The sequence below is a fragment of the Papaver somniferum genome, unplaced genomic scaffold, assembly GCF_003573695.1.
Source record: "Papaver somniferum cultivar HN1 unplaced genomic scaffold, ASM357369v1 unplaced-scaffold_16, whole genome shotgun sequence".
In the NCBI taxonomy this organism is placed as follows: domain Eukaryota; kingdom Viridiplantae; phylum Streptophyta; class Magnoliopsida; order Ranunculales; family Papaveraceae; genus Papaver; species Papaver somniferum.
Window position 1 is genome coordinate 156,899 of NW_020625486.1, and position 25,986 is coordinate 182,884.

At 37.4% G+C, this 25,986-nt stretch overlaps 1 long non-coding RNA gene and 2 pseudogenes across 1 annotated transcript; all 3 read left to right on the forward strand.

Moving 5' to 3' along the window:
• The first annotated feature begins 12,403 nt into the window (after nucleotides 1–12,403).
• On the forward strand, nucleotides 12,404–16,282 carry LOC113337333. Its single transcript, XR_003354187.1, has 6 exons — nucleotides 12,404–12,740; nucleotides 12,992–13,404; nucleotides 14,590–15,019; nucleotides 15,140–15,481; nucleotides 15,644–15,912; nucleotides 16,079–16,282. It is a non-coding gene; the product is annotated as an uncharacterized LOC113337333 (long non-coding RNA).
• Nucleotides 16,283–19,146: 2,864 nt separating this feature from the next.
• LOC113337368 lies at nucleotides 19,147–21,398 on the forward strand (annotated as a pseudogene).
• On the forward strand, nucleotides 21,232–22,771 carry LOC113337369 (annotated as a pseudogene).
• Nucleotides 22,772–25,986: the final 3,215 nt, after the last annotated feature.

Sequence of the window (25,986 nt, forward strand, 5' to 3'; positions counted from 1 at the left end):
GGATAAGATCAATAGTACCAACACATACTTTCCCTAAATCAGAAATGGGTAAATCATGCTCACATTCATCGAACAAAACATCAAGACCTAAATCAGTATCATGATTATCCGAAGTACTCAAATCAACACCGGAAGAAAAAACATTTTGTGACTTAGGCAAGGAATCAGACACATCAAATTCATTTTCATGCATAATAACATTAGTGTCTACAGAAGATTCAACTTCTCCTATGTCATGTTCATCTTCACAGAATAATTGTACGAATCCCATGTCAATATCAAAATCATATGAATTACAATGAGTATTAGAAAAAACAACATTCATGAAGGTCAAGGGAGAGAAGCCATATGTTATTGAACCAACAGGTTCCACAATATTTTCATGTTCTTCTAACATATCATCATAATCATCATCATGGTAGCATGCATATTGGTCCTCATTAACAGTGATGGTGTCCTTAGTCAATTCATGTTCCTCTAAATTAGGTTCATATTCAACATCACTTAAATGAATGGGACTAGACACTTCATTAGGGACAACATACATTTCCTCATGAATTTCCTCCTTTTGTAGGTGATGCAAAATCTGATATAAATGCGCCTGAATTCGTGATATAGATCTAGCAGAATTTTGTTCACTGAGTCTGGGAGCTTCTATGGTGGAGTCTAAATTCATGGGGTACAAAATTCTTCATGTTCAAATTGTGGTGGTGATTGGTACATGTGTGCATGGTCATTGGGATCTATAAAATATTGATTGCAACCTTGGAAAGGTTGATTATGGTCCCAATGACTACCAGCCTCATGATATATGGGCATTTCATAATTTGGATTTTCATGGTATCCTCTAGATTGCCTAAATTCATGCAAAATATCACAATATTCATCCGGGTGGTATAAAACACCACATAAGGTACGAGCATGCATTTCAGGTTGGCTAGGTTGATACATGTCTGAATAGTCATTAGGGTTTGCAAATTGAGTCTCATGACCTTGAAAAGGTTCTTAATAATAATCCCTATAACTATTGAGATTATGGAATGGGGGAGGATCACAATGTGAATCTGGCCCGTAAGCAAGTTCTCTCCCCGAAGCAGACCAAAATCCAGACATGTTTTGTTTAACAACCATACAAATCACAAAGAAGCAAGGCCCATACTTTGAGAAAAAAGGTAAGCCTAGGGGTGTGCAACGGACGGACGGTTGCGGATTAGGGGTCACCCGCAACCAAACCGTCAAAGTTGCGGATTTGAAAAATCAAACCGTGACCGGCCCAATCACCCGCGGATTTTACATCCGCGGATCCGCGGATTGTACGGGCCGGTTGCGGATTAACCGCGGATTTGTTAGGCCAAGCCCACTAATTTTAGAGCAGAAAATGTTCCATTTCGGCCAAGCCCACTAACAGCTCTAGTATAAATGGGCTTTGAGAACCGCAACGGTGCGGAGGAACTATATATTATACATCTCAAATATCAATTCAAATAGCAGCAAACAGTAGAAGTGAGAATTTAATCTAGTTACATTAGTACATATACTAAGTAAATCCCGAGAATTCACTCTGCATAAAGATCAAATTATATCATCTTTACTCCTGAAGTCATATAGCAAGAAAGTTAAAAACAAGGACCTCAGATGTAGTGCTGGATCATTACCTTCCCTTATGAAACTATGTTTGCATGTGGCATCTCTGGCCTGGGTACTGCAAGGCCATTTATACTGCGAGTTTTTGATTGTTCCCAACGGTGCGGGTAATCCGCGGTTTTTAAAAGACAACCGCAACCGCAACCGCACCGCGTGCGGATTTGAGAACTCCATCCGTGTCCGGCCCATACATCTTGCGGTCTGGGTGAAATCCGCAATTTTGCGGACGGATACGGGTCAAATCCGCGGTTACGGTTTTTATGCTCACCCCTAGGTAAGCCCAAAATTTTGGTTTTAGACTTTAAAGGTAAAGCCCATTTGGGAATTTTTGTTTTTAAATGGGAGCAAAACAGGTTAAATGGAAGCAAATTTTGGTTTTAATGGGTTAAGAGGGGCTTTTGATTCTGAAAATTTGGATTACAAGGCCCACAACTCAGTTTGAATGAAGTCCAACAGAGAAGTTGTGAAAATTCTAGGCCCACTGTTTGGTTTTCAATGAAGCCCAGCTGAGAAATTTAGACGAAGCCCAGCAGTTTAATTTTAAACAGAAGCCCAAAGTTCAATTTTGATTACAAAGCCCAAAGTTCAGTTTAAGTTTTGAGCCCACGGTTTAGTTACAAACTATAAGCCCACTCTTCAGTTAAACTACAAGCCCAGACTTCAGTTTGAAACAAAATTTAAACAAGCCCACAATTCAGGGATACACAACAAGCCCACAGAACTGTTTTGAGTTTAGGCTTACTGTTTTTAGGCTTACTCAAGCAAATGCAACAACCCAGTTGGGTCTTAGCCAAACCAATGCAGCACCACAGCTTCTCCTGCTCCTTTTCTTTTCCTTTGCTTTGGCTTGAACAGCAGCACCACGGGTAGTATCACAAGCTTTTTGGCTCTCAGTGCACTGCTACTCCTTTCTCCTCCAGCTCTTTTGCCTTTGCAGCAGCAACACCAACTACCTGACACTCACTGTGTGTGATCAGTACACAGAAAAGGCATGGAATGGTGGAAGCAAAATGAACAACTGCATAAAGTAGTGCAGTTAGAACTGCAGATGAGCAGGCAGTTTTCAGAGATAACACAATTTGTATTTGTGCAGCAGGAGCAAGTTGCAGATGCAATAGCAAGGTTACAGTCTCACATAGTGCAAATTACAAGAGTGCAGTTGGAAATAGATGGAGATATTGCCAGTTACAGCACAACTCAGTTGAGCTTGTCAGTTCAATTGGACTGAAACATCGCTAACAAGATGCAATGGTGCAGTGGTTGACAGTATACCATTTCAAGTAAGCTTCAGGTGACAGAGTTACATATGGAATATGGCCTAAATGGCTGAAATCTGAACTGTAACTGAGATTCTTATCAGTTCATAGAAGCATGAGCATAATTAAGACACAAGTGTGCTTATCAGTTCAAATGTGCACAAGACACCAATCACAGAAATAATCCAAAAGATGCAAGCTATGTTGCCAATACAGAGCAAGATGCTAAGATGCAAGTGTAAGCAAGGATCAGATGGCACAATCTTTCAGAGGACAAGAAGGTTATAGGACACCAAATGCAGTTCACAGTGCTAGATGAAGTTGTACTGAGATGAAGTTACAGGTGCAGAACAGAATGATGTCACTACACTAGCATGCTAGCACAGGACAAAAGTGACTAAATACAAGCTACAGAATGGGACTTAAATGCAGATGCACTTGAGATGCAGAACAGATATACAAGTTACAGATATGCACAGATTGAAAAACTAGTATGCAGGGCATAGGAAAAAATACTGGAGAGTATGCAGTTATGCACAAAGATGTACGTGGAGCTAAAACAATATGGATATACGATGAAGTGATGCAGAACTACAGCTAAGTATGCAAATACAGCTAAGTTAACAAAACAACAGATGATAGAATGATGCAGCTACAGATGCTCAGAACTGAAAAAATTAAAACTACATCTAAACTATATTATCAATAGCAAGAAAACACAAAAATTAAACACATATATACAGGATGAAAAGTTGAAAATCAGTGAAGAAGGAAAAAGAAGCAAATACACCGCTACCGAGTCTCCAGAAGCGGCGCCAAAAACTTGGTGGGCTGGTAAAGTTACCCACAGAAATACCTGCAAGTGCACAGGGTTGTTGTAGATAGGTGGAGCAAGAAAGGGTTTTTCCACGGGGACTTGGAGGGTGTATGAATTACTTCAAAGATTCTTCCTAGACTGATTCTAAGCTTAAGTGACAATGACAATCAGTGACAAAGAGTGAATTGGTTTGTGTTGAAACACAACTGAATTGTTGATGTAGCTGAACTAGTGACACAAAAAAATGTAAACAAAGTGAGAGATAAAAGGGAACTAAGGTCTTGATTCCACCATTAACCTACACTATGAACTCAGCTGATAGTATCATTCTTGTCCTTATAGCAGGTAAGGGTGAAGATTCTAGTCTTCCCTTTTACCTAAGGTATTTCACCAGTAGATGAATCAATCACAACTAAGATATCAATCCTCAACTATGATTTTACTCCAAAGTACTAATTGTCTTGTTTAAGGCACAACTAGTCAAAGGTTAGTCTATCAAACATGAGTTGCAGTTTATTAACAACTTATGCATCTAACTACAATGCATACATGGTATGCAATGTGAAAGTAAGGTGATGATGAACTAAGATTTAAACTTTTCTAGAACAATTTAAGCATTCAAGAATCACACAAACAACATAAATAACATAGTACAAAGCTATGGTTTCATCTCAACCTTAGCTTAGTGAACTAAAACATGATCAAATTATACTACTGGATGAAACAGATGAAATGGTGAAATTACAGAACAGTAAGAGCTTGGTGCTCCGTCTAGACCGGGCATATCCAATCTCACACCCAAGACGTCAATTTATACATATAACAACTTTCCCCCAAAAAACCCTAAAACAGTGAAATTAGGGTTTACCAAAAATTGAAATTAAGTTTTACCTAATCACTGAAAACACTTGAGAGCTTCGACCCATGCTTCCTCCTCGTATTCTCCTGTTTTTCCCATGTTGTGATTACAACTCTACTCCGACCTAATTTATCAATTTCACCTCTAGGGTTCCTGACATGGGTGAGCCGTGAAATTGAGAGATTAAGAGGCCATAGAGTTGGTGAAAGTTGTAATAATGATGCGGGTAGTGATGGGTTAGTGATTTGAGAGCTCAAGTGGCGTAAGGTAGTGGTGATGACAGAGTTTTCTCTGCAGACGGTGAGGGAGAAGATGGAGTCGATAGAATTAGAGAAGGGTGCGTTTGTTTTGCGGATATAGGTGTTAGGTTTTGTAGTGTTAAGCGGTTGTAGCAAATTCGATGTCCGGCGAAGATGATACGTTGGATGATCACATCTGGATTGAATCAAACGGCTAAGATGGAACAGGCTTGCAGCGACCGTTGGATGCGTGATACAACAATTCTGACGGCTTATATTGGAGTTAGGTACTATGATGTTTTACAGGAGCTTCAAGATTTGATGCTCGGTGATGATGCAACCGTTGGATGATGTGATGGATCCAATCTGACGGCTCTTATGGAAATGGGTATGGAAATGGATTTGGGTAAGGGTAAGGGTTTTGGGCCTTAGGTATGCCAAGCCCATATCTTCTTTAAGGACAATTCTTCCTCTTCAAGCCCACCTCTAGTTGATCCGGCTCTTTCAAACATCATTCTTCGCTGCCTTTCTGCGGGAGTCTTTGCCGTTCTTTTGCTTTTTTCGCTCCGTGAGTTAACCAGGCTTTATTCTTGAAATGTATTTATTCTTGAAAACAACGAAAACACAGAATATGGGATAAAATGGAGCGTTAGTGCACAAATGATGAGTTAAATGCCAATAAAAAGGTGCAAATATATACAATATTTGGCACTCATCAGCTCCCATGGCAGTCAGCAAATGAAATTCATCATACTTATAATTCACGATCATATCATAGGTAAGATCATCACGTGGCGCAAAGAACTTAACATCAAAAGCTTCGAGGCCATGCTTTTTCTTGAACGCTTCGAGATCCACATGGTTGAAAGTGACTTTCTTCTTCCCCACCGAAATGCTTCGTACCATCGGAACAACATCAGAGTCACCGAGATCATTAAACAATGGTTTCTTCGCTTTTGGAGGACTTAAATCAGAGCCTTTCCTTTTAACCGGTAGATTCCTCGGAGGGTCCGCTTGGGGCATTGTAGATTTTGAAGAAGACTCCTTCACCAAAGAAATGGGTTGCGAAGCTCTAGGTCTCGGATGCATCGACACCTGAGGCGGTAGGGACTGAAGAGGGCGAACATTTAATGGTTCAGTGCGTTGGGGAGAAGGTTGCTGCACACCCTTCGGATCAGCACGCTAAAAGAGGGGTTAGCCACTGGACGATTAACCGCATATCGAGACCCTTTCAGTGGATCTCCTTTCTTCGTAATAGAGACCCTTGGGCCCGAAGATGAAGGAACTTTCTGGAATCGTGAATCTGGCTGCGAAAACCTTGGTGGACCACCTTTTGGCGGGGAAATATCAGGACTTCTTTATGGAGATATGCAGGGGCTAGATGGCGGAGTCTGATAAGGAACCCGATGGGGCACAGAAACCCGATCAGCCATATCTGCGAAGGGGCACAAAAACAAGGTAAAGGTTAAAACAAATAAGTTAACAGATCAAAAGATTAGGGTTTGACAACTTTCGCAGTTCATCAGAAACATCGACAGGGGCACAGAGACAAACAGACTTACAGAGAGAAGAAACCCTAATTCAGTCATAAATACCAAAAATAAGCTTCGATGACCAGCAGAGAAGTCTTAAGTTTTTGCGAAAAAGGATAGGGGCAAGTATATATACTTTTGTATATTTTTTTCTTTATCGCAAAAACCTAGATACAGTAGCAGAAAAAAATGAATGAATATCTAGAACAAGATGGTGAACACCATACCTGGAGGTCGAGCGTTTTAAATGATCAGAGGTGAACAAGGTCGAAACTATGGGAGAACAGTAACGAAGGCTTAACTCAGAGAATATTTTCAGAGTTGGTCGAAGTTGTAAGGAGAATCAGGAACAACAACAGCAGCAGTTAAGAACTAAAGAACAAAGAAGAACTAGAAAAAAGAATGAAAAGTCAGGAAGAATAAACCGACAAGGAGTGAAGAAGGATAAAATTTATTATGTTAGCAACTTCTATCATATTTATAACAATAATAAACGCCCAGGAATCAAGGGGAAGTTAATTCCAATAGGGGGAAACGTGCGACAAGGATAAGGATAAGGATAAGTTAATAAGGAGAGATGAATGTGGAGACGGTTTTTTCTCCAAACTTTGACCAGCTTCAAGCTTAGAGAAACGGGGCAAATTGTATACACACGATTCATCTTCCGCCACGTGTTGGAGGAAGTACACGTGAAAGACAAGCAGCAGTAGATCATCAAGATACGATGCCACGTCCCAATACCCAAGAAACCTCTATTGCATATATTTGTTCATCTTCACGATGATCCAATGTCTCAGGATCATGGAGCACTGAAGAAAAAAGCCACCACGAAGTACTGAAGAGTAACCCAAGATCTGCTTTATCTCATCTCAAGGCAGACGCAAAACTAACGGTGGATATTAACTCTACTGACGAAGATATGATAGGGGCATCAGCATCTGTATGACGCGTGCGGACCATCCCATCCACCAGCATTGAATACCATAGTCATAGGGTACGTTGCAATCGATCTGTGGATGAGAAAGAAGTGACACATCGTCATCTGGCATAGCCGCTGGGGGCATCAGTTCAGAACGAGGATACCAGAGACATCGATACAAAGAATGAGAAGATAAGGTTGCAACTATCTCTGACAGTGGGCCCCATGTATCAACCCTATAAATACCCCTCTCCACTAAGAGATAGGGGGTGGAAGGATTCTTAGAAAACATAGGAGAGAGAAATAGGAAGAGCAAGTATGAGCTTCATCTCCCCTTTTATCTTCGTATTTTAGACAGAGTCATTCGACTATCTATGCAATTCTCAGATACATAGTGAAACACCAACCCTCGTGGACGTAGGCCTTAGTGCTGAACCATGTAAATCATTGTCTCATTTATATTTCTGCTCTTTACTCATTTTACTGCTTTTGTTATTATATTTTGTGATATATGCCTCGTAGATATGAAATGGCACGGAATCACACTCTATGGACTAGACAATGACGAGTCCGAAGACTTTGAGTCGATTAGTCATCGTATTTGCATCACTTCATATCTGATTTATTAACCTTAACATTTTTAGCGGAAAATGCGATATTGTTTGTGTACACGTGGACCTCATCATGATTTACGTGTTCACATTAGTCATTCAGATAGGTAGGCGACAAAGTTAAAAACTACAAACTTGAAGCAGGAGGCTATCTTAGAGTTAGAGGCTTAGAGCAGCAAATACTGCGAGGAGTAGTTTCTACCCTGAAGGCCCAAACTGAATTAGTTGGCTGAATTTGGCCCATCCTGAAGTAGTAGCTAACTCCAAAACCCACTTCCTAGTTCAAGTGCTACTTTTAGTTGAAAACTTGACGTAGAGTTGGATGGTTGGCAATAATTTAGGGGTGAGCATTCTATCCGTAATTCACGAATTTAACCGGGACCAACCGTATTGGTGTGGATGGATGCCCGGACCATTCGCTAATGGGTTGGACGCGGATGGAATTTTTGAAATTCAACGGATTGCGGATTGGACCCGGATGCAACCTTGAAAATCCGTTGGACATCCATATCTGTTAGACTAACGGAATTTATATAGTTTCTAGAAAATATATGGATAGTTTTAGAATTTTTAGGTGTTTGCTTGGAGTTTAGTCCATGGCACTTCTATATTTATATACATATATAAAATGTATAGGTACTATAAGAAGTCATTTATATAGGCGTTATTTTTTCATTATAAAATTTTAATTAACACAAATCCATTGGATTATCCGCACCCAATACTTTCACATCTAACCTTTTGGGTTGCTATATATATCAAAAATCATATTTCATATCTAACCTTTTGGGTTGCTATATATATCAAAAATCATACGAAGATGATGGTGATCTAACTCATATGTAAGAAACTATATTAATATTAACTTATGTTTTATAAATTGAATATTAGGTATACATATGAGTTGTATGGGTTTTAGTTGTTCTCTTATGGGTGTTTTATTTTGAACTTGTGTTTAATGATATATCTTTGTGGGGAGTATGGTTGTGGAAATTGAGAGAAAAATTATTTCTGATAATTGATTTCCTGATAAGTAACTAGATCGATTTTGATTCTAGTTTGGCTTATCAAAGTTAGGAAAAAATTACTCTGGTTAATCACTTTATTTATAAGAAAGCTATGATCTTAGTTTTTTATTTTTAGAAATAGATATGATTATCTTTGTATAATTGGATCCTAATAAGTAACTTGGTTAATATTGATCATAATTCGACTTATTGAAATCAGGGAGAATTATTTCAAGTAATTGGTCCTTGATAAGAAACTATTTTAAATTACTTACGGCAGTTTCAGTATTTCAGACTTAGTTTTGGTGATCAAGAGTGGTAAGTTAGACCTCTAATTCACTTAGGTTCTTATAGGTTGTACCAATTCTTGCTTATCATGTGAGCCTTGTGCTCTCATATATGACTGGTTAACATTTCTATTGCAATTTTCGTTGACTTCGAATATATGAATCATTTCCACACCTTTGAAAGTTGTAATTATCATCCCAATTTAGAATAAGGATCTACAACTTTGAAAGTTGCACTTAGCATTCCAATTTAACACAAGGAAACAAACTGAAGTAAGCGAAAGAAAAAAGTTCTAGTTCATTAAATCGATATGATATGTTATTGCAAATTTTACATCCTTCACCTAATAGCATATGATGGTTTGCTAAATGTAATGTGTGCAAGTACGTGGTATGTACGTGCGTATTTGATAATCTGTGACAGTTTAGAATCGAGTGTATAAAATATAGTATGTCTCCCAAAAATAAGACTATATTTTTATTAATTCAATTGAATCAAATTGTTAAGCAGAAATCTAGAATATACCATGGTATCAGAGCTGAGTATCGAAATTTTGATGGGTACCAATCTTTCTTCCGCTTATTTCAATCTTGAATTCTTTAATCCATCTTCAAAGTTGTTGTTCTTCAACAAACTCTTCTGTTGTTGTGAAACTCAAAAAATCAACTTCGATGATGTAATTCGTCCTAGTTTTCTCTTAAAAGATGTATTCACTGATTTTAGGTTTTTGTTTCTATATTTCTAGCAACATCAGGTTTGATTCATATTGTTAATGGAAGATTCATGGAGTACACCAGAAGATTTGTTATTGGTGGTTCATTGCTACATTTCCAAATCTGATTAAGCACGCTTTTTTGATCTAAAATTTGGCTTCCTAACTTGAGCTCTCGGTTGTTCTGGATTTCCAACTTTCTGAGCAGTATTTTTTTTTTAAGAGCGTTTGATTTTAAATTTTTTTGATTGGAATTTCTCAATCTCAACTACTAGAACTGAATATCCACTGGTACTTTATCTTTTCTTTAGATTTCATGTCAACAACATTTAATTTCGTCTTCAAAATTTGTTATCATCATAAGTATGTTTGAGTTTAAACTAGTTTTTTTACAAGAGTTAGTTAGAAAGAAGCTTAATTTTGTTCAATTGGATAGTGAAAAGAGTTTCTTCTTACATTTAGTAGAACATTAAGGTATGTGTGTGTGTTGACTGTTTACCACACCATTGTGTGCTTAATCTTGCTTCAGTTTAATAATTCCTCTTGATGTTACTTTGATATAATCCTCATAGTTGGTATGTGGGTGTGTTGGCTTGTGTGTGTCAGTTATGAAGTTGAGTATGCTGTTTTGGAATTGGATTATTGATGGTACTGGTATACATTTGAAGTCCTCTTTGCTAAGTCTACATTCAATTGTGAATGTAGCATGTTATTATTTATCTTTTATTTTCTTGTTTGTTCGTGGTATCGTAGAATAATACACCTATTACAACTGAGATCACGATGTGACTGTGTGCCTGCAATAATGGAATGATTCAATCAATGGACTCTTAGTCCTTACTGCTATTCTGTCACAACATTGATGGTTTATGGAATTATTTGCTTGGTGGAAATCAGTTGACGTATTGGTTGTAGATAAATCATACAAGGTGAATGTGTAGTTGCAAATTTACTTCTCTACTGATGTATGTGTACTGCACAAGACACCCAATATGTTATTGCTTGCTTATTTTTGATATTGTAGGCAGCTGGATTTTTTTTGCTCTAGCAGCACCACAATAAAAGCATGTGGCATTTTATGATGTCATCTAATCCACACTTTAACCATAGTTATATCGTCTTCATTTACATTCAACAAATAGCTGAAATCATCAATTTCATTCGATGTTCCTTCTCATATATCGACTACAAATAAAAATGTAAATACATCAGTACCTAATCACTGATGTGGATATGTGAATGAGATATACTACCTGCTCATCAACCCACAAGTAGAACTTAATCATTGATGTGACATAAAACCCCAGGTTTCAAAATCTAAGAGGTGAAATGCAATATGAGTAACACTTAAGACTTACATTAGCAATAACTGGAATGTGTTTCTGATTATTCGTCTTAGGTGTAACCAAATTATATATTCTTTGACCAAGTAGCCTCTTAGTTCCATAATACTCCTACACAAATAACCGTTGGCAAAATTTAACGAACAAATAGAAAAAACAAAATTAATCAAATTTGGGAGGAAGTTGGTAGTATGTTGTAAAATTGGGTAGCTATAGATTAAAATAATTCAGGATCTAAGATCTTCCAACGTATATATTTCTTGAAAACTCTAGAGAAAAAAAAAACAGTATTAATCAGTATGAAAACAATAATAGAAAATGAAAGGGGACGCCTAGAGGGAACTCAGGGAAGAAGAGATTTGTGTTACCGACTAGCTGAAAAAAAATGAAGATTGGATGATTGAGTGTTAGTCATATCTCTCTCTAGAAATAAGATATTTTGATATGTTAGTCAGTTACTCGGGGAAGGAATGCTAAAAATTTATTAATATATATTATAATAATCATAGTTAAAGTGTGAGTTATCTGACATCACAAAACAACAGATGCTTGGCCATGGTGCTGCTAGACCAAATATGATCTAGCAGTGCCAGAGAAAAATTTGTTCCTAGGCGGTTGCTTCAGAAAAGTATAAGGAACTTATCCAAGTGTGTGAATGAGACACCAACACTGATTGTATATTGAAATTTACTACCAACAATCTAAGCCAATATATGTGCGTTTGCAATGTGGACTTATTCTCTGTCGAGATACTTTGTGCTGATTTTTTCAATAAATGAAAAGCAGAGTAATGTTGGTGTTGAGCTTGTGATTTGTTTGTTGAAATTTGCTACTGCACTATTCTACTAAAGCATTCAAGTGTTAACAGGTTGAACCATGCCAGTTTCAACACTAAAGCATCCCAATGCCCGCCCAAATATGAAATCAAATGAAAGTGAAAGCAATTTACATTTACCTTTTTTTTCATTTTTTTTTACATGCACAAATTTCTATAAACCCTACCACAAACACTTAAGTACTCCCGTTTACACCATATCAGTCCCACACAACTCTTTGTCTCTTTCCTTGGTTACTCAGAAGTCAAAACCCTCGGTCCTTACTCACTTCCTCTGTAAACATTTCCAAGATTCCATCCCTGCTAAACCCTCTTCTTCTTTTTCCATTCCCATCTTCAAAACCCACCAAAACCCAACTCAAACCCTCAGCCCCACAGATCTCATATTCCATTTCCATGGACCCGAACGCTTTCAAACTGAAAGCAGATGAATTTCCAGTAGATGAAACATTCTTAAAGAAATTTGGTCCAACAGATAAAAGAAACTGAAGACGAACCACGTAAAGGTAACTGGGTTGAAAGAAATTGGGCACCTTGGGAAGAGATTCTCTCTCCTGAAGCTGATTTTGCTAGAAGAATTTCAAATGAAGGTGAAGAAGTAGCATTAACATCACCTGAAGCAATTGAAGCTTTTAGAATGTTAAGACAAACACAAGATTGGAAGAAGAGTTTTATAAGGTATGGAATTCTAGTTTAAAGCTGCATTTATTGGAAATTGAGTTTATGGATTTGCTGGGTTGTTTCATTTTTTTATTTTGTTTTTGGAGATTATTATGATGTAGTTTGACCAAAATTATTTTGTTTTTGGAAATTATAGAGACGATATGGTATCATGGATGCTTGTTTGTTTACTTCTTTGAGTTTTCGTTGAATTGAGATATGTCTTGCTACAAGAGGGTTTCTAATCGGTGCACACGTTGTTTATGCAGCTTGAGCTTCCATTCTACTATCCTGGATAGGTAAATTATTGATGATTTTGTGGTGAAATTTAATCTTCAAATAGTTACCAGCTGATATACGTGGTGTACCATGTGTTTGTGGCCGAGCTGAAGCTAGAGGTGGTGTACTAGTTTGTGATGGTTGTGATAGACAGTTTTATTTGGGTTGTTGCTGAAAGTGTTCTCGTCAAGCTATTGTTTTAGAAGATTGGATCTGTTCTTCTTGTTTAGACAGAATGGTGTTGGTATTAAGAGATGGAACTTGGGTTGTGTTTTCATTAACGTTACTGTTGCTAATTCCTCCTCCGACGAATAAACATACTGCTGTTAGGCCGCTTTTGGATATCAATGTTTCTCCTCCTGGAGATGCAGATGTTTTTAAAGAGTTTGGAACGACATTCTAGGTATGCCCCTCCCAGTTGTCTATTCCCTTTCTTCTTGTTTCTTTTGGTTTTCTGCTGATTTGGGTTTCTTTTATTGGTTCTACTTGTTTGAATATGAAGTTAATCTATTAACCTATTCAAGGGATAAATGACCAAGAAATATCTGCATTTGAAATGAAGCGAGCATGCAAATATGGGTAACACTAAATTGCTGTTTTTTAAGATTACTTTTCTTTTATTGGTATTTATAATATGACCACCAGGCATTTGAAGGGCGTTCACATGGAATTCTTTATTCTGTTCGTCATGATCAAACACGTAGTTTCCTAGTGACTTATGCTTATGCAGTCCCCATCTCTAGCTAGACATGAGATTGTAGCCATGTTGACAGTTGTCATGCACTCATGCATAAGCTGACAACAAGGAAAAGTTTTTGCTGGTTCATACTCTAGGTTGTTGTGACATTGAACCCTTGCGTGCCAGATGTCATGGGTGCATCGTATCTCCTCTGCTGAAACTGTTAGTCCATCAATTCAGGTGGATCATACACTTGGTAAGGTCCCACTCTGAGTGGCCGACGATAAGGCAACTACTAGCTGACTGTTAAAATGTAAAGCTGAAAATGGTTTGACTGGTTAAGCAGAAGAAAACAAAGATGAATAAACTTCACAAAACTAAAGCTTCTTCCTACTATGGATGTTCATTTCAGTACTTTATTTAGAGTGCCTAACAGATTAGCATTATAGATATCTCAGAATGATCGCCACTTTTTGCTTAAAGGATCTAGTTAAGTGCTCTCGTAAATTTTGATTGGTATGGTACACATACTGCGTATGTGATGCAGTACGTAATATGTTACAAGTTGAAGATAAACATTGAATTACAAGTTGCAACAGTAAATAGTGATCAGATGGTTTTATTTTCCATTTGGCTATTACTGTTGGAAATAAGCAATTAGTTACTGTGATTTAGCACACTAGAACATCTGATGGTATGAGTAAACTGCAGCTCCTGTTTCACATGGCAATGATGTTTTAAGAAATCATATTCAGCTAATTAGGAGTTAGGAGATCGCTGGCTTCTTCTGTCGCTAGCAGTTAATTCATGTCAAATTTGTTGTTGCATGATTTTTAGTATTTGGTTAATATTGCTGTTAATTGCTTGGACTTTAATTTTTCAAGTTAATTTGTCTTGCTGCTTTTGTAGGATGCATACCTGGGTGATACCCGTTTTAGTGGCTTTCCGTATGGTACTCCTGTGAAGTATCGAATCTTGTGGCATCCAGGTGCTGGATCTGATGTACATAAATTCACACCCCATCAAAATAGCTTCTGAAAGGTTCTTAGTCCGCAGACCAACTATGAATAAGAGTTATGAGGAGGCAGATTTGCACCCTACTCATATGAGAAGATTTTGGAGTAATAGTTTCTTTAATTCCTCCCAGAAGGAAGGTGCTTGCTAGACACTCAAGAACTAATGGTTTTGCTGATAACCGAGAAGCTCTAAGGAATAGTTGAAGTGGGGATTTATCTTCTGATGTCGAGATTGTGGAACCTCATGCCAGCAATCTTGGGAGAAGCGCAAGAGTTAAGAAGGACAGGGGAGAAACGGTGGCTGTGCCTCTGGTCGATCTAATGTGAGATGCATTTTGTTCTTGTCCTTATATAATTACTTACCACCAGTAAACCGTAATCCAGCAGACACTAGGTTACTGGTTCTTTCAGCTCAGCATACATGATTTTGTTTCTGATTTCAGGATGGACTTCCGGTTCAGTTTGAAGATCTCTTCCTTACCTGTTCAAGGAAGGTTGATTCTCAACCATCATATCATGATAGGAGCCGTATCAGGCCTGTTGGTTACAGATCTAGTTGGCATGATAAGGTTGCTGGATCTGTTTATTTGTTTGATGTACCGGATGGTGGAAGCTCTAGACCAGTCTTCAAGGTCAGACGATATACTTGCTCTGCATCGGTCATATCCGATGCGTCAATAGTCCTACTAAGACAAATTCTTGGTCAGTCCGAAGGTGAAAGCTAAGTAGAAAGTGGAACAGTCACTTTGTCAGACACTAGTGATACCGAGGTCGCTGACATTCAGGTACTTCTTTCGATCCTTATCCACCTGAGCAAGATCTTTTATCATGTTTCGCAGTCAGTACCCTTAGTGAACTTACTGAGTTATATAAGACAATTTGACCCCACAGGCCAATTGCTTAGTCCAAAAATCTGGTGGAGTCATATCTAATAAGTTGGTTTTCAGGATGAAGTTGGTGAGTTTTTGCTGAAGGAAGGTCATCAACTTCAGCCGTGAAGCCTTTGAGAATTCTTGCGGTGTTCAGTTCTGTTGCACCCATGAGTCAAATAGTAATCTGTTGCAGATGCCAAGGACAGAAATGGTGTTGGTTCCCTGTCCACTTTTAGGTTGCCTCAAGAACAGATGATGGTGTCTAAATAGAGTCTGCCTTAGTCAAACCCTTGGGTGCTATAATAGTGATCCATGCAGCTAATCACATGTTGTGAGACAACTAGGTAAACATATTTATTAATTTTGGGGGATGCATTTTTCTCCTCTCTTAAATTTCACTAAGAAAAAATGGCAGATGAGATTAAACTGAAAATTGAAGCAATTAGAGATCTGATTTTATGGAGATTTGAATTTGTTGATTGCATCGAATTAAAGATGTCATTTTTGTAGACAAGATTGGCAGGAAAGAGAAGTGATGTTGCTGTTGGCGTGTGGGTTTTGGGAGAATTTTCCTGCCGGAAGAGGTAAGGAGAGGAGCTATGTATTTCTCTAAGAAATCAAATTTTGGGTTTTGATTGATTTTACGTTTACCCATTGTTGATGGCCAGTTTCACAATTTTATACAAATGTGACTCCATTAAACTTGTCAGATATACCGACCCGATACTCTAAATGTGTTAATTGGCTTGTTAGTTCCTGGAGATACCGGCACTGGACTTAAAATCAATTGTATACTCAACTGATATTTTTCTGTTTAAATAGTACCACCGAATTTGGTACTCCATTGGTTATTGAGTTTTAAAATGATTACAAGAGTTACAAAGCTCACCATTTACAGATTATAATTTTCTTCCTAAGTATAAGTATTGGTTATACATTTGATTGGAAGAAAAATGGATTTCATTTGTGGGAATTTGGGTAGTAATTTAGACCATCAAGGGGTCTTACGGATAACTAGTTATCTACGTTTAGTTTTGTATTGTACATACACAGTGTCTGCACTAATAAGTTTTAGTGTACTATAAGCTACGGTTGCGACTCTATGAAAACTTATTTTAGCATAAAATGTTAATGTATTTACTGGATTCATAATCGTAATGTTTCCAGTATGGTTAGACAATTGTGGTGGTTAATTTAACCTTAACCTTTTAAACTTAAGGCATCAGCTCTTTTTTAAGTTTGGTATTCTTATTTCAAATATTTTTGGTAGAACTACTGTGTACCTAGATTACTATGTGTACTCAATTGCTATGTGAACTTGGGTTATGTACCGTGTGCTAAATTGTGTATCGATGTCGATTAATCTTGCTGATTTTTCTTTGAGTGCGTGCGTATTTACTGTGGTTTATGCCTAATATCCTTACCCTTTTGGATTTATATTGAAGTAATACCAAGTCGTATCGCGCTTTCACACATGGACTAAACTGGTGTTACTAAGTGTAGTGTATGAACAATGATGGTGTTTCTATGAGTGAGCTAATTTAGTCATAATCATCTACGGTTTCAAGGTAAATAAAGCCCTCAACTAAGTGTTAGTCTGTATTTAATTTCAAGTCAGCTAGTCTATGAATGATGGACACATATATATTCTTCTCTTAGGGTAGCTTTAGAGTTCAGATGGAATGTTCCTTTAGACAGAGATGAGTTAATAAATTGGTATTTGAAGTTAAGTACTAGTATGAATTTGTACTGGATAATGCTTGTATGAAAGTGAGCCAACTCGTCATTAGTGGGAAAGACTATTAGACTTACAGCATACAGTCTTTTGCACTTATGTTAAAACTTCCGTATTAGCATGCTGCTGTGGTGCCTCATCTCTATAACCATTATGTTTATGGAAATTGTATTCGCCTTCTTTTAAATGTTCTAATAAGAAAATGTCTCTGATTGTTGTTATTCATTTGCTTTTGCTGGTATCCAGTATTAAGAACTGGCGAAAATTTTCTTGGGCCTTGTCGTGGCGACGACAAGGCATCTAATATTCCTTGCTTCCATCTGATTGTTGTAATTTGTTGATACGTGAGGCCTGTGATTTTGATTTCTGTCCTGATGTACTATTTTTGGATTTGTACCTTGGAGATCTTAGATCTCATTTATTTTCATGTCTGCTAGTCTTGGTAACCTTATGTGCTGACTTAGCACCTTGGTTGCATAAATTGCGCTTGTTGAAACTATGCCATTTACCAAACATTTAAACCATACAATGGATTGATTCTGGATCTAACGACGGCAATGCTCTTTCCATTGCCGGAATGGAAAAATATATTCCTGGATGTGATTATCAACATTGACTTATCTTTATGACGAAACTTGGTGGTCGAAGAGCTAGTAAACAAGAAATGATCAACCGTTATGTGAAAACCATAGCTAAGGTTATTCCAAGGTAAACAAGAACCTTAGCTAGGTTTTTCACATAACATTTGATCATTTTTTGTTTACTAGCTCTTGGACCACCAGGTTCCTTAATAAAGATTGATCATCACAACTAGGAATATATTTTTCCATTCCGGTAGTAGGAAGAGCATCACGATCGTTAGACGATGGTCCAGAATTGATCCATCATATAGTATTCAAAGAGATGCACACGGTTTAAATGTTTGCTGAATGTCATAGTTTTTACATAAACTATTAGGAAATGATTGCAACCTTGGCAAGTACTGGCTCTTCATACTACCTAGTAAAGAGATGATTGTTGTCTCTCCTAGATAATTCATATTGTTTGATAACTGAACAACCCATAAGACAAGAGATGATTATTACCGTCCGAGGTAATATCATCTGTCTCGATTTGTGAGTTAAGCAATGGTTATTATTGTATGAGGTGACTCATATCATCTGAGAATAAAGGATGGTTGCTATTTATGATGACAGTTCATATCATCGATATGGAAATGATTACTAACTCTTTTGAGTAGTTCATATCATTTGAAAAAGATGTTATGTTGAGCTTGTCTGAATACTGTGAATTGCCAGGCCCAACTCGGGAGCTCCCACCTATGGGTGGTTACCCAGAAGACCATTGGCAACTGGCCAATGGTGGCTGGTATCCGACTACTCTGGCAAGAGATATTGTGTATCCTCACAGTAAAACGATGGGAATCATATTGAAGTATATAAGCAATGTTTGCCTGCTTATAAAGCAATTTGGGATAAATCAGTGAACATTTGGTTGGGAAAATCAAATTGGTCAGAGTCATTTGGAAATCTGGTTTCTCGAGTGGTGTATCAGAGAATGGGAGCTCTCCAAGCGGGTCGTACCCGACCGGTTGGAAGCAAAAGTTTTCTGGTCAGCCGCACCAAATCTGTGATCTGTATGGCCCCAGGCACATACCCCGTGTAATTCAAGGTTAGATGAGCTCGAGATGATGCGCAAAGAAGTGGAGAAATGGTTAAACCAGGATAACTCAGTATGAAATTTATGCAGGAAATTATTGAAGAGCTTCCTGGGTCCGATACATGTTCAGAATACGAGTTCCTAACAAGACGAAATGACTACTCCAATTTTGTAGTTGTTTGAAATGGGCTACTTCATGCTAAAAGAAAGGGTATGTTTCAAGGTATGCAATATGAAGAAGCTGCAGATGGTGTATTTAGAAAATGTAAAAGGCTTAAGCAGTATATTGTTCAAGACCTTGGAATCAGAAGACATTTTCATCATGGCAAGCTATGGAGCTCAAAGCTATCAACACAGCTGGTTGGTGTGTTTTACAGGTATGTGTATTTCGGATCTCAAGTATTTAAGTGGCAGAGGCTGTACTATTTGGATGTATACCCTGTCTGCTAGGCTTCTTTATCTTATCCCTCTTTCTGGTTTTGTTTTATACTTTTTCCTTATCCTCTTTTATTTTTTTTATTTTTTTATTTTCCGGTTTTATGATTGGCTGTATGAGCTACTCTGGCGTTGCAATGAAGTCTTGTCCCTGAAGGAAACCTTACCTTTTGAGGAGCTCGAAACGATAACCAGGTACTGGTTGTCATTGGAGAAACAGGTTCAGGAAAGACGACTCAAGTGACTCAGTATCTTGAAGAGGCTGGTTACACAACCTAAGGTAAAATTGGGTGTAGACAACCTCGTAGGGTTGCTGCTATGTCAGTGGCGAAAATGGTGGCCGAAGAATTTGGTTGCCGTCTGGGTGAGGAAGTTGGTTATGCTATCAGGTTTTAGGACTTCACTGGACCAGATACTGTAATCAAGTATACGACTGACTGTATGCTTCTTAGAGAGATTTTGATTGATGAAAGCCTCTCTCAGTATTCTGTTATCACGGTTGATGAAGCTCATGAGAGGACGATCCAAACCGATGTCCTTTTTGGTTTACTCAAGCAACTTTTGAATCAAAGACCTGATGTTCTGTTGATTGTAACATCTGCCACTCTAGATGCTGAAGAGTTTTCTGGTTATTTCTTCAATTTTAATATCTTCACCATTCCTGGGAGAACCTTTCCAGCTGAGATCATGTACACAACAGCCAGAGAGTGATTATTTGGATGCTTCATTGATCACTGTCCTGCAGATCCACTTGATAGAACCTGAGGGTGATATTCTTCTCTTCTTCACTGGTCAGGTGGATATTGAATACGCTTGTCAGTCCCTTTATGAGAGAATGAAAGGGCTTGGGAGAAATGTACTGGAGCTAATTATCTTGCCTGCTTACAGTGCTCTTCCTAGTGAAAAGCAGTCAAGAATATTTGATCCTGCTCCTCCTGGGAAGAGGAAGGTGGTCGTAGCTACTAATATTGCTGAGGCATATTTGACTATTGATGATATATTCTATGTCATTGATCCTGGATTTGCCAAGCAGAACGCATATAACCCGAAGCAAGGACTTGATTCCTTATCATCACTCCCATCTCACAAGCATCTGCTAAGCAAGTTTTTTTCAGCCCGAGGGAAATCATCTCACACTTCTTGCTGTTTATGAGGCATGGAAGGCGAAGAATTTTTCCGGGCCGTGGTGCTTTGAAAACTTTGTGCAGTCGAGATCTTTGAGGAGGGCGCAAGACGTAAGGAAACAAACAACTTCTCACCATTATGGACAGGTATGGTAACTAATCTTGGATATATCATTGTTAATTAGGAGGCTGATTATTCTTTTCTTTCTCCAAGACAATTTTACTTGGCATAAGCTTCTTAGGGTGGATTAGAAATTATGTATTAGTGTATTTTTTGTTTGTGTTTTGAGGATCTGTAGTCCGTAATTACAACCTGCTAACTGTGCTTTATAAATGTTACCCAATTATAATAAATGGAACCAGCATAACTAACGTCGCTCTCTCTGGAATTTCAGGTATAAGCTGGATGTCGTGTATGCAGGAAAGAGTTTCACCAAGATGAGAAAGGCAACTGCTGCAGGATTCTTGTTCCATGCAGATAGGATCCCGAGGACACTAGTGGAGAAGCAGTGCTCTTTTCCAGGGTCAGCCAGATTGATCTACCACGAGGTGGTAATAACTGCAAAGGAATACATGTGTGAGGTAACAGTCATTGACCCTGAATGTCTAGTTGATTCGGCCCCAAGATTCTTTAAAGCTGCAGATCTCACAAAGATGAGTAAAAGGAAGCGACAGGAAAGATTGAGCCACTGTATGTCATGAGCCAATTCATGGCGTTTGAGTAAACGCCGTACATGATTTTGTAACTTTTAAATCAGAGATGGTTTTGATGTTTTGGTTTTCAGGATTTTCTTCTGCTCCTTTAAGAGTTTAAATTGTTAGTTTATGAAGTTAAGATGCATCCGTTGTAGATTAGACTTCTACTGCGTGTGGTTTCCCTGTGATTAGTTTCCATTTCACAAAAACTTGTGCCATTTTAATTTAAGTGGCACCAAAAAGTTCAATTTTCTACCCAGTGTCAATAGTATAAATGGCCATCTAAAATTCCAAATTTTACAGGATCTTAGTCAAAATTTGCTGGGCAAGGCCCATTAAACATTACTCTTTTAAATCAAGAAACATATTTTGAGGCATACTCAAGGTTCGGCTGATAACCTATGTTTTTGCCTAGGTTCGGCTGATAACTTTTCAGCCGAACTTAGACAGATGTATGCCTCAAAACAGGTTTCTAAATCAATGGTTGATTTTTAATCTTTGATAATACTGTTTTTTCGCAAGTGAACTGAGTTTCTTCCTTCCTCCTGGTAGTCAAGAGGGAATTGGGTTTTACTTTTTCATTCCCTGTAAAGCAGTTATCAATCGCGTCTGGAACTCTTATCAGGTGGACAAAGGGTTTCTCAATCGGTTGATAAAGATGTGGTGGTAGAGCTAACAAAAGCCTTGGACAGACAGGGCATAGATATGCGTGTTGCGGCTCTGGTGAATGATACAATTGGGACATTAGCTGGAGGCAAATACTTGAACAATGATGTTGCGGCTGCAGTTATTTTGGGAGCTGGTACAAACGCAGCATATGTAGAGAGTGCAGTTAAATCAATCAGGAGAAACAGTAATCAACATACCTTCCTGTGACCGAGTATGATCAGGCTTTGGACCAGGACAGTCTTAACGTTGGTGAGCAGATTTTTGAGAAGATTATTTCTGGGATGTATTTGGGAGATATTGTACGTAGAGTCCTCTGCAAAATGGCCGAGGAGGCTGGATTTTTTTGGTGATATCGTTCCACCAAAACTTAAAAGACTCCATCCACTTTGAGAACTCCTGAAATGTCTGCCATGCATCATGACACATCCCCAGGTTTGAGAGTGGTTGAAAGCAAACTGAAGGACATCTTTGGGATATCTGGTACTTGCCTTGAAACAAGAAGAGTTGTTGTAGACCTCTGCAACATTGTTGCCACACGAGGTGCCCGTCTATCTGCCGCGGGGATCTTTGGTATTTTGAAAAAGATGGGAAAAGACACGGTCAAGGAGGGAGAGAAACATTATAGCCGTGGATGGAGGATTATTTGAGCATTATACGGAATTCAGATCCCTTAGTGAGTTAATCGGAGATGAAGTTGCGCGCACCGTTGTTATTGAGCATGCAAACGATGGCTCTGGAATTGGAGCTGCTCTTCTTGCAGCTTCTCATTCTCAATATCCCCAAGTTGAAGAATCCTTAGAAGTGTTTAGAAGTGTTTGTTTTTCTATCTCCTCTGTTGTTATTCTATCTTCTCTGTGTCTTTTTGAAGTGTTTGTTTGCGCTTAAGAACCAAGTGCCGGTTGTCATTGGCTAACTTTTCTTTGAAGGGTGCTTTTTATCCAAAACTTTTCTTTGAAAGTTGTAATTTTTTTTACCAGTTTTAAAGGCTTAGTTCTCCTGCTAGCAAAGTATAGTTTGACAGATTAGCAGTTGGCCTAAAAAGCCTGGCTAGTTTGGGGCCTAATGTGATTATTTGGGGCCTGGTACTAAAAAAATAAAAAGGATCAATTTCTAGAAACCCCTTATCCAATTATTTTAGTAATGGCTAATTTATCCTCGATTAATTAGCGTTAATTTAGTTGATTAGTAGTAAAAATATCGTGTCTAACTTGTGTTAATGAACTTAGTTGAAATTAACTAAGTTGAAATTAAATTAGCGTTAATTTAGTTGAAATTAACTTTTGTTAATGAATATTCAAAACATGAAAAAATTTAAAATTTTGAACTTTTTTTAAGAACACACACCAAGAATCGGTTTATGTTGACATTGGTATCAACCGATTGTAACTTCAAAAACATACAAATTATTTTGAAATTTGCTTTTACCCAGAATCGGTTTTTATGGATATGAAAATCAACCGATTATCCAGAATCGGTTTATATGGACATGAACATAAACCGATTCTGGGTAGATTTTTCATTTTGATCTGAAAATTATGTGTTGTTAAACATCAAATAAAACTAACATTCATTCTACTATATATATATACCCGAATTAACAATGAGTATGATTTCATACTCATTTCTCAAATCGTTTGAGAAGTCATACTCGTTTTCAATTCGAGTATAAAAATTATACTCGTTGGGTGCAAAATCATACGCATTTTCACCTCGGGTATAAAACCATTTTCACTTGTACTCGAACTGAAATCGAGTACGCTTTCATACTCATTCGGTGATCAAGTAATAGTTGGAAAAGAAAAATGGGCTACCAGAATCGGTTTATGTGGTCTTTCACATAATTCGATTATAGCAAAAAAAAACTTACAAAAAACTAGGCATTTCTCATAATCGGTTTATATGTGGGGCGCATAAACACCGATTCTTGATTTCTTTATAAATCCAAAATTGGACCCAGAATCGGTTTATGTGTGCATTAGCATAAACAGATTGTGGTTGATGTTCATCACATCAACCTATAATCGGTTTATGTAAGTGAACTATATACAACGATTCTGGGGAACATCAATCATATTCGATTTACGTTAATGCTTATATCAACCGATTCTGGTTTGGTTTCTGAAAACTTTGATGAGAAATTTTTTAAATCATTAACGAATCCCTCTTTAAAGGAACGTACTAAAGTTATTTAACTCAATTACTCGAATTTGTTTGTCGTTGAAATATTGTCCGAAAACCAAAAAAAATGGAGAATTGAATTGTTGTTTGTGATTAGGTTTTAGATTTTGATTTTGATGGATTGGGTTTTAGTTTTTTGATTGAAGATGGTTAATATAAATGTTTAGGATTTGGTATTTGTTTTAGATAGTTGGAATTATTAAGTTTGTGTAAGGGTAATTTAGTATTTTAATACACTTTAGAACCCCTTATCCTTCTTCATTGGGTGGATGGAGAAAACCATAGGCCCCAAATAAACCCACTAGGCCCGAACTAGCCAGGCTAAAAAGGTGTCATCTCTCGCACTTGTCACTTGAATTGTATTTTTAAGGGAAAAATATCGTTTGGTCCTTTTTTAGGTGGGCCCATGTCAGTTTGGTCCTTTGGGAAAATGCCTTTACTGTTTGGTCCGTAATTATTTAAAAATATTAAATGGACAAAAGTACCCTTCCGTGTTAATTTCTATTTTTTTTTTGTAGCAGTTCATTCTTCAAAATGAACTCCTGTTAATTTCTACTTATTTTTTCAGAAATCACCTAAAAAACATAGTTCATTCCAGTAATGAACTCCATATAAAAACCTAAAAAAATCAGAATTCATTCCAGAAATGAACTCCATATAAAAACCTAAAAAAAAAAGAATTCATTCCAGAAACGAACTCCATATAAAAACCTAAAAAAACAGAGTTCATTCCAGAAATGAACTCTATATAAAAACCTAAAAAAACAGAGTTCATTCCAGAAATGAACTCCATATAAAAACCTAAAAAACGACGAAAAACACACACAAATCTTCATCATCTCCAACAGCAGCAACAACAAGACAAAGATCTAAAAAACAAGAACTTCAACACTAGTTCATTCTTTAATAATCTGATATTAGTTCATCCTTCACAGCAAACATCAGTATCGTCGTTTTCATCTTTAACACAAGCATCATCTTCATCATCTTCGTCGTCTTCAACAACAACAACACCAAACAAACCCTAAAAACTCCGTCGTTCATCATCTTTTTTATCGTCTTCACATCTTCAACAACAACAATCATGTGTTCATCTTCAAAACATCATCACGAGTATCATTTATCAACAACAACTGTTTATTTCTTTCTTCATCTTCTTTACAGTAGCAGAAAAATAATTGCAAAGAAAAGAAAAAAAAGGAGAGAGAAAGTAGATCTGAAAATATGGAGGTGAGAGAAAGTAAATCTGAAAATAATATCTTCTCTCTTGATAATTGACCATATATATCTTAGGATGACGTCATGGTCCCAAAAGGATATTTGTGCCACTACATGATGAAAATTACATCATCCATGACGTCATATTAGGACCAAACTATAATTTCTTTGACCAAACTATAATTTATATTTTCAAAATGGACCAAACGGATAATTGACTAGATCAATTGGACTAGACTCTCTCTAATATATTATTTCTAGGACCATATGGTATTTCTTACTATTTTTAATTGGTTCCCGTTTTTTTTTCTTTTTCCAGATGTATATAATTCATATGCACTGGATTCGTAGTTTGACCATGCCAGTTAATACTGTCATCTAGCTAGCTAGTTTTTTCTTGCATAATAAGCATGATCTCCATATTCTCTTGGACATAAACTTTGCTACGCAAGTTTCCCTTTGTTGATTCTTCTTTTTATTTTGCTTTAATGCTTTCTTATTCGGTGAGTACTTCTAGTATTCCGTGTATTCATTGGTAGTTCTTATTTTGGAGGAAATATGTTGCTCCTATTGGTTATGTATTTTCTTAATCGAAGAGTGGAAAATTGGACACTGCACAGCAGGGACCCTTAGGTGCTGAAGAATTATTGTTTGAAAATTCTGGATCTTTCTTGTTTGAACTTTCTGAAACGGATACCTTGGCT